Genomic DNA, 8,451 nt, shown 5'->3' with positions numbered 1-8,451 from the left:
TGATGACTCTTTCTCTGCCTTTGATGCTTGAGCTGACTTCTTGGTGGTTGCAACAAAGTTGTTGTACAGATCATTTTTACACTTCTGGTGGTACCTCAGTTTTCCTTCCTTTTGAGCCTCCTTCATACGTTCCACAACAGTAACATTTTTGACAGTTTCTGCTTGTTTCAAAAGAAGTTGAGTATCCCTTTGGAGTTGCCTGTATGAGCCTTTCAGCTGGTGTATCCGAGCGTGCACAGGTGAAGCAATTGAGCACAGGTGGAGTAACGTCTTCATCCATATTGCTAGACTCCATGTCCTGCAAAGTAGAAAATGAGATATATTTAGAAATTATTTTTCCACAAAGGAGTGTCTGTGGTGAAATATAAATGTTAACAATCAACTCAGAATCATGAAAAACCCTTATTTGACCCCTCATAAGTTACTTAAGGGCCGATTTAAAAAAATAAAAATTCTCGAAAATAATTTTTCGGTACCCGAATTCAACAGCTTTTTTTCTGGGTTTCCCACGGGAGTTGAACTTCAACATTTTAACACATGTTATTACACACCTTTACAAACATATTGGTGAAGAAATTTTTTGGTAACAATTTAGTTAACAGATTTTCATGTTTCCCTTACTATTAGCTTAGAAACACGATCTACTCTCCAGACTAATTAAAGCAAATAATCTAAATCTGGATTCGGATTTGAGGATCCGATTCCATACACTTAAGTATCACAACCTGGAGTGAAATGTATACTTCTCCCTCCACCCCCCCCTCCCCCTTCCCATGCCTCCTCCCCCCAAGCCCTCTCCCTTCCACATATCTCCCTGCTCTCAAATGTTGTGTTTGTGTGCTTCACCTTCTCTCCACGGAGGTATATAATATCCGTGCTTCTCTCCCCATCTTGTTTTCCCCATCTTGTTTTCCGCTCCCGCTTTTTGTGTGTTTTGTTTGTCTGGTTGATTTGTTTGTGAAGTAAATGTTAGCTCTTTCACGAGCCTCGATTCAGTATACAAAAAAAAAAAAAAATCTGAAAAAATTACCACATCAGCGATTCTTATAATGAAGGGTATATCTTTAACTCAGCTTTCAGCAAGGCTGTCCTTCCTCCTTCTCCACATTGCCAAATAATAAAACTTAACTTTTTCTACTGTTCCAACAATATTATATTAAGTGAAGAAAATATTAAGGTATGTGCCCAAAGTGTAACTTTATTGAGTTAAACTAAAATAATAAAATAGCGGAAAGAAATAAGTACAATGAAAATAATTATCCAGCAGGATTGATGGCAAGGCGTCCTCAGGCGTGCCTATGTAAACATGGGCAAATCTCCGAGTAAGAAAGGCAAGATAAATCAAATTAAATGTATAATCCCTGCTCCTGCTATGCCAAAAGTCTATTTATTTCCTTCCTTTAAAAAGTAGAAAGTACAATTATTACTGATGAACAAAGGCCTGTTTCTAGGTAAACCCTGGTCCTTTGGGGTTGGCATTTTGATGTACCTTCTAATTCTATGTGTTTATGCTTTACCACAACGGATTTTCGAACAGACCGCAGTGCCTTGGTCCACTCAAAAGTGTTCAGACGGGAGAATGTTTGTGTGTGTGTGTGTGTGTTTGTGTGTGTGTGTGTGTGTCTGTGTGTGTCGTTGGTCGTTATCTTCATATGTGGGTTTCAGAAGGTGGAATGGAGCCCTCCCAGGCCTCAAAGTATGTGTGTGTGTGTGTGTGTGTGTGTGTGTGTGTGTGTGTGTGTGTGTGTGTGTGTGTGTGTGTGTGTGTGTGTGTGTGTGTGCGTGCGAGCGAGCACACTCCATCCCCTCACCTTCCCCTCAACCACCTTCCTCTTCCCCCCCTCTTCCCCTCCGCCCTCTACCCGTTCCCTCTCCCCCTTCCTCCCTCTTCCCCACCCTTCTCCTCACCCTTCTCCCCCTGCCCCCGTTTCCTCCTTCCCCCTCTCCCTCTACCCTCCCCACCCCCATCCGCCCATCCCCCAACCTTACCTCCCCATACTCTCCCCACTCCTCTTCATATTCCCCTCATGATGCAACTCTGCATGCTGGGAACCTTTCCAAGTCATCAATAAAGATGACTGAGCAAGTTCCTGAGGCAGCCGTGCAAGTCCAACTCATGACACTACCTCCACCATGTTTCACAAATGAGGTTGTGTGCTTTGGATCATCTATCTATAATTCCAGTAATCTCTGTCTGTCTGTCATATTAATCGGACAATTACTTACCGAGCTATGTCCAAAAAACGATTCAACCAATCAGAGAGCAGCGAACGATCGCGTGTGCCGAACGTGGCGGGCACACTCTGCCTCGGATGGCACATTTGAGAGCGTATTCATTTATTTCACGTTTGCAAACTATGTTGGCGTTAAACTATGTTTTAATAAAGTTTTAAAACTAATAAAAACGAATTTGCGATTCATTCGCTTTCCTGCGCGTTTGTGCACGCGATGGCGATTGCTTTACCAAACTCCGGAAGCCGTTCGCTTTGGACCAAACCATTGCATGTAAATAGAGGGGGGGGATTGTCACTGTACTCGCAAGCCGTTCGCCGTTCGCTTTGGCGTTGCGAATGAACCAAACCATTTCATGTAAATAGAGGGGGGGGGGATATAATTTTAGATAGATATATAGTACGGGCATATATATAGTACGGGCATGCCCTAGTCTATCTATAATTCCAGTAATCTCTGTCTGTACGTTTGTCTGTGACCGCTGTTTCTCGACAACCACGGGTCCGATATACTTTTAACTTGCCAGGTATATTGCTGGGGACCCGAGGATGTGCCTTTTCAAGGTTTCATATTAATCGGACAATTACTTACCGAGCTATGTCCAAAAAACGATTCAACCAATCAGAGAGCAGCGAACGATCGCGTGTGCCGAACGTGGCGGGCACACTCTGCCTCGGATGGCACATTTGAGAGCGTATTCATTTATTTCACGTTGGAAAACTATGTTGCCGTTAAACTATGTTTTACAACTAATAAAAACGAATTTGCGATTCATTCGCTTTCCTGCGCGTTTGTGCACGCGATGGCGATTTCTTTACCAAACTCCGGAAGCCGTTCGCTTTGGACCAAACCATTGCATGTAAATAGAGGGGGGGGGATTGTCACCACTCGCAAGCCGTTCGCTTTGGACCAAACCATTTCATGTAAATAGAGGGGGGGGGATATAATTTTAGATATAGATATAGTACGGGCATGCCCTAGTACAGTAAAATGGGGTGAATAGGGACAGCAAGGTGAATAGGGACACAAACTGAAAAAAAGTTTGGAAACTTTTTTATCTGAAAATTGATAACCATACTGATTTGTTGATATTTGGGTTGAAAGGGTTCTATTGTTTTTTTTTAAAGCAACTTATAGTCCCTATTAACCCCATATATGGGTTAAATAGGAATAAATAGGATTTTTATGGCTGTCCCTATTCACCCCGTTTTACGGGTGTATCGGGACAGTCACTAATACAAAAAAATAATAATCAAGAAACAATCCTGAGTTTCCAACTTATTGCTAAATTGATAGCTCAGATGGATGCACATAATATGCACCCATAATATAAACCACGGTGCCAATGAAAAAACATATGGGATAAAAAGTTTCTCCAAACTGTCCCTATTTCTTGATTATTATTTTTTTGTATTAGTGACTGTCCCTATTCACGCGTAAAACGGGGTGAATAGGGACAGCCATAAAAATCCTATTTACTCCTATTTAACCCATATATGGGGTTAATAGGGACTATAAGTTGCTTTTAAAAAAAACAAGAGAACACTTTCAACCCAAATATCAACAAATCAGTATGGTTATCAATTTTCAGATAAAAAAGTTTCCGAACTTTTTTTCAGTTTGTGTCCCTATTCACCTTGCTGTCCCTATTCACCCCATTTTACGGTATGCAGTTCCTTCCTTTCTCCACACTTTCGCCTTTCCATCGCTTTGGTAAAGGTTAATCTTGGTCCATCTGTCCATAAAACTTTGTTTCAGGACTCTACTGGCTTCCCTCTGTACTTGTTCTGCACAAATTCCTCTGTACAAAAGGCCTCTGTACAAATTCTAATCTGGCCTTTCTATTTTTGATGCTGACGAGAGGTTTTCATCTTGCGGTGTAGCCTTTGTTATTCTGCAGTCGAAGTCTTCTGCAAATCATAGATTGTGATACTTTCACCCCCTGCATTCTGGAGGTTGTTGATCATGTCACTGACAGTTGTTTCAGGGTTTTCCTTCACAGCTGTGATGGTTTTTCTCTCATCAACTGCAGTTGATTTCTTTGGCAACCTGGCCATTGTCTGAATGGATGAATTTTTTTTTTTTTTTTAATCTGGATGGAATCGCGAAGAAGATCGTGAAGAAGAAAAAGATCGCGATGAAGTAAATTTCTTTCTTTTTCAAGATGCAGTATTCCAAGTTGTTGTATTTGACATGTCCAAATTTGGTGCCATGGTTCGAATTGAATTAGTCTGTTCTTTCAACTTCCAAATTGCTTGTTTTTCTTTCACAGACAGTTCTCTAATACTGTATTCATGTTGTTTTATGCCTCCTGACTTCAAAAGCAGACTCCCAAGACAAAAGCAAAGGCTTTTTTTTTTTTGCATACAAGATCGAGGCTTGTGTAAGAGCTAACATTAATTACAAAAAAAAAACAAAGAAAAAAATAACAAAAAAACGGACACATAAAACGTATAATAAAGGGAACGGGAGACAAGATGAGGAGGAAGAGGGAAGCACACAAGTACAACAGTAGTGAACAGGGACATTGGGAGATCTATGGGTGAAAGAGGGCTTGGCGGGAGGAGGCATGGAAAGGCGGAGGAGGGGGGGTAGGAGAAGTATAAAACACATGGACACTACTAGGACTTCCAGGAAAGAAGTCAGTATTTCAAAAAATTGGATCTGGGGTGAATTAACGGGGGTAGAAAAGATCAAGGTTTTTGATGGGGGAAGACAAGAGATGGTGGTGAACAGCTGTTTTAAAGACCTGGAGGGTGGAGTGGGATTGAAGGGAGTGGGGGAGTTTGTTCCAGAGGCGGGAGTAAAGAGGAATGAAAGAGTGAAGGTGAGCAGAGTCTTGATTTTGGCAATTTCACCAGAGGAGGGTTTCTAGCAGTTCTTGTGCGACCTGTAGGAATATCCGGGGGACAGATCACAGATAGAGCTGAGTGAGCTATGCCGGATAGGAGTCGGTAGAAGACAGAAAGACCACCTACCTGCCTACGGTGAGTGAGTGAAAGGCCCTTGGAGTTAGCTTCATCGTGTGAGATTCCAATGATTCTGAAAGTTTTGGTTTCAACAGCGTGAAGACGAGCTAGGTGTGAGGCAGGAGCACCAGCCCAGAGGGGAGAACAGTATTCCATTGAGCTGCGGATGAAAGCCTTGTATGTGGCGAGGAGCTCAGTTGTGCCAAGGAAGGACTTCGCATGACGGAGGATGCCCAGTCGGCGACTGGCTTTGGAAGCCAGCTTGGATATGTTGTTTTTCCAGGAAAGATCATGGCAGATAGTGAGACCCAAAAGCTTGAGTGGCAGAACTTCTTGGAGAGGATTATTCAGAAAGTGGATGGGAGGGTTGTCCAGTCGGTCTTTTCGGAAAGACATCGTAAGAGTATGAGATTTGTCAGGATTGAAAGTCTTGTTCCACTTGTTTGACCAGTCTGTGATTTTGTCCAGGTCTGCAGAGGCGAGGAGGCTGCAGACTGCCGATCTGAGGAATGAGGAATGGAGCGGCAGAGAGTGGAGTCATCAGGAAAAAGATAGAGAGGATTTTCCAGAGAGTCGGAGAGATCATTGATGAAGACCAGAAAAAGCACAGGGCCCAGAACACTGCCATGGGGAACTCCAGGCTGAACAGGAAGGGGAGATGAGAGAAATCCATTCAGGGCCACACGTTGACGACCAGAGAGGAAGTCCGCATGCCATGCGTGGAGATTTCCATGGATACCATAGGAGGAGATTTTGGTGAGCAGAGTGGGTTGCCAGACCGTATAGAAGGCACATGATATGTAAAGGGAGACAGCTCTGATTTCCTGTTTGGCATTGAGGACTTCCATCCATTGTTGAGACAGTAGAAGCAGCATGTCCAGAGTAGAGTAACCTGGTCTGAAACCAAATTGATGATCAGAAATCAAGCCATTGGAGAAGAGGAAGGATTTGATATCCGAAGCAATGATGGATTCCATGACTTTGCTGATAATTGGGAGCAGGCGGATTGGTCTGTAGTTGCAAGGATCTGTTTTTGTACCTTTTTTGTGTAAAGCGGTAATGTTGGCTGATTTCCCAGTTGATGGCAGATGACTTTGAGCAAAAGAGAGGGTGAAGAGAACAGAGAGAGGATGTGAAAGAGTGGCAGAGCAGGATTTTCGGACCCGTGGGCGTCTGGTCCAGTTGCAGAATCAGAGTCGAGGTTTGACAGAAACTTCTCCACCTTGTCAGGTGACATGGACACAGAGTCCAGGAGCAGCTGGGTTTGGGTAAGGTGGGTACAGAGAGATGCATTTGGGACACAAGATTTTTTTTTTTGTGTGTGTGTACAGAATCGAGGCTTGAGAAAGAGCTAACATTTATTTCACAAACAAATCAAACAGACAAACAAAATATATAAAAAGATAGAGCGGTAGACAAGATGGGGAGAGAAGGGGAGACACACAAACACAACATTTGAGAGCAGGGACATCCGGAGATGTGTGGGAGGGAGAGGGCTTGGGGGGAGGAGGCGTGGGAAGGGGGGGTGGGGGGGGGGGATGGGAGAAATATAAAACACAAGGACACCAAGGACGTCCAGGACAGAAGTTGGTATTTCAAAAAAGTGAATTTGGGGTGAAATTAGCGGGGGTAGAAAAGATCAAGCTTTTGAATGGGGGAAGATAAGAGATGGTGGTGAACAGCTGTTTTAAAGACCTGGAGGGAAGAGTGGCATTGAAGAGAGTGAGGGAGTTTGTTCCAGATGCGGGAGAAAAGATGAATGAAGGAGTGAAGGTGAGCAGAGAGTCTTGATTTTGGCAGTTTAACCATAAGAGGGTTGCAGGCAGATCTTGTGCGACCTGTAGGAATATTTGGGGGACAGAGCCCAGAGAGAGCTGGCGGGGGGTGGGGGGGGGGCAAGGCCGGAGAGGAGTCGGTAGAAGACGGAAAGACCACCAACCTGCCTGTGGTGAGTGAGTGAAAGGCCCTTGGAGTTAGCTTCATCGCGGGAGATTCCAATGATTCTGAACGCTTTGGTTTCAACAGCGTGAAGACGAGCTAGGTGTGAGGCAGGAGCACCAGCCCAGAGGGGAGAGCAGTATTCCATTGAGCTGTGGATGAATGCCTTGTATGTGGTGAGGAGCTCAGGTGTGCCAAGGAAGGACTTCGCACGACGGAGGATGCCTAGTCGGCGACTGGCTTTGGAGGCCAGATTTGAAATGTGGTTTTCCCAGGAAAGATCATGGCATATAGTGAGACCCAAAAGTTTGAGTGACAGAACTTCTTGGAGAGGATTATTCAGAAAGTGGATGGGAGGGTTGTCCAGTCGGTCTTTTCGGAGAGACATCGTAAGAGTGTGAGATTTGTCAGGATTGAAAGACATGTTCCACTTGTTTGCCCAGTCTCTGATTTTGTCCAGGTCTGCAGAGAGTGAGGAGGCTGCAGACTGCCGATCTGAGGGATGAGCTATGAAGTGACTGAGTGGAGTCATCAGCAAAGAGATAGAGAGGATTTTCAAGAGAGTCAGAGAGATCATTGATACAACAACAACAACATGCATATTAAAGGCCATTTTCCCTGCTAGAGCGGGGGTTAGCCTTGCGGTCCTCATGACAATCTTCTCCATTTTGCCCTATTTTCTGCATCTCTCCTTGTTAACCCCCTTGCCCGCATTTCTTCTTCCACCATCTTTATTCAAGTCTTTCTCGGTCTTCCCCATCTTCTACTTCCTTCTACATTCATTTCCATCACTCTTCTCAACCAGTCACTCTCATCCTTCCTCAACACATGACCAAACCATCTCAATCTGTTCCTCTTCACAGCATCAATCACAGGCTCTATTCCCATCATCTTTCACAATTCATCATTTGTGTTCCTCTCTCTCAACGATACTCTGCACATCCGTCGAACCATTCGCATTTCCACCCTTTCCAACTTTCGTTGCTGCTCTACGTTCATTACCCATGTCTCGCTCCCATAAATCATAACACTTCTCACACATGCAGCATACACCTTTCCCTTCAGCTTCAACGACACTCCCCTCATCATCAGCACACCACTCAATTCCCGAAACTTCTTCCATGCACATCTCACTCGAGCAACCGTTGCCGAGTCTGATCCACCTTCTCCATTCAGCATGTCTCCGAGGTAGCAAAATGTTTTCACACCTTCCAGCTTCACGCCGTCTCCAAGATCCAACTCAACATTTCCTCCATCTGCAGCTCCCTCTGTGCACACATTACATTTGAATGTTGCTGCCACACTGGTTAAT

At 44.3% G+C, this 8,451-nt stretch overlaps 1 long non-coding RNA gene across 2 annotated transcripts in view; it reads left to right on the top strand.

Moving 5' to 3' along the window:
- Positions 1-1,229: 1,229 nt before the first annotated feature.
- LOC137434507 (uncharacterized) overlaps positions 1,230-8,451 on the top strand; it is a 28,909-nt gene continuing 21,687 nt past the window's right edge. Inside the window, exon 1 of one of the 2 annotated variants that reach the window (XR_010985869.2) lies at positions 1,230-1,331. This is a non-coding gene — a long non-coding RNA (uncharacterized LOC137434507). The remainder of the gene's footprint in view (positions 1,332-8,451) is intronic. The other variant, XR_010985868.2, reaches the window with a different exon arrangement.

This window comes from Myxine glutinosa, chromosome 10 (assembly GCF_964187855.1).
Source record: "Myxine glutinosa chromosome 10, kmMyxGlut1.1, whole genome shotgun sequence".
NCBI lineage: Eukaryota > Metazoa > Chordata > Myxini > Myxiniformes > Myxinidae > Myxine > Myxine glutinosa.
Note: the sequence above shows the minus strand (reverse complement) of the source record. Positions and strands in the feature narration are given on the sequence as shown.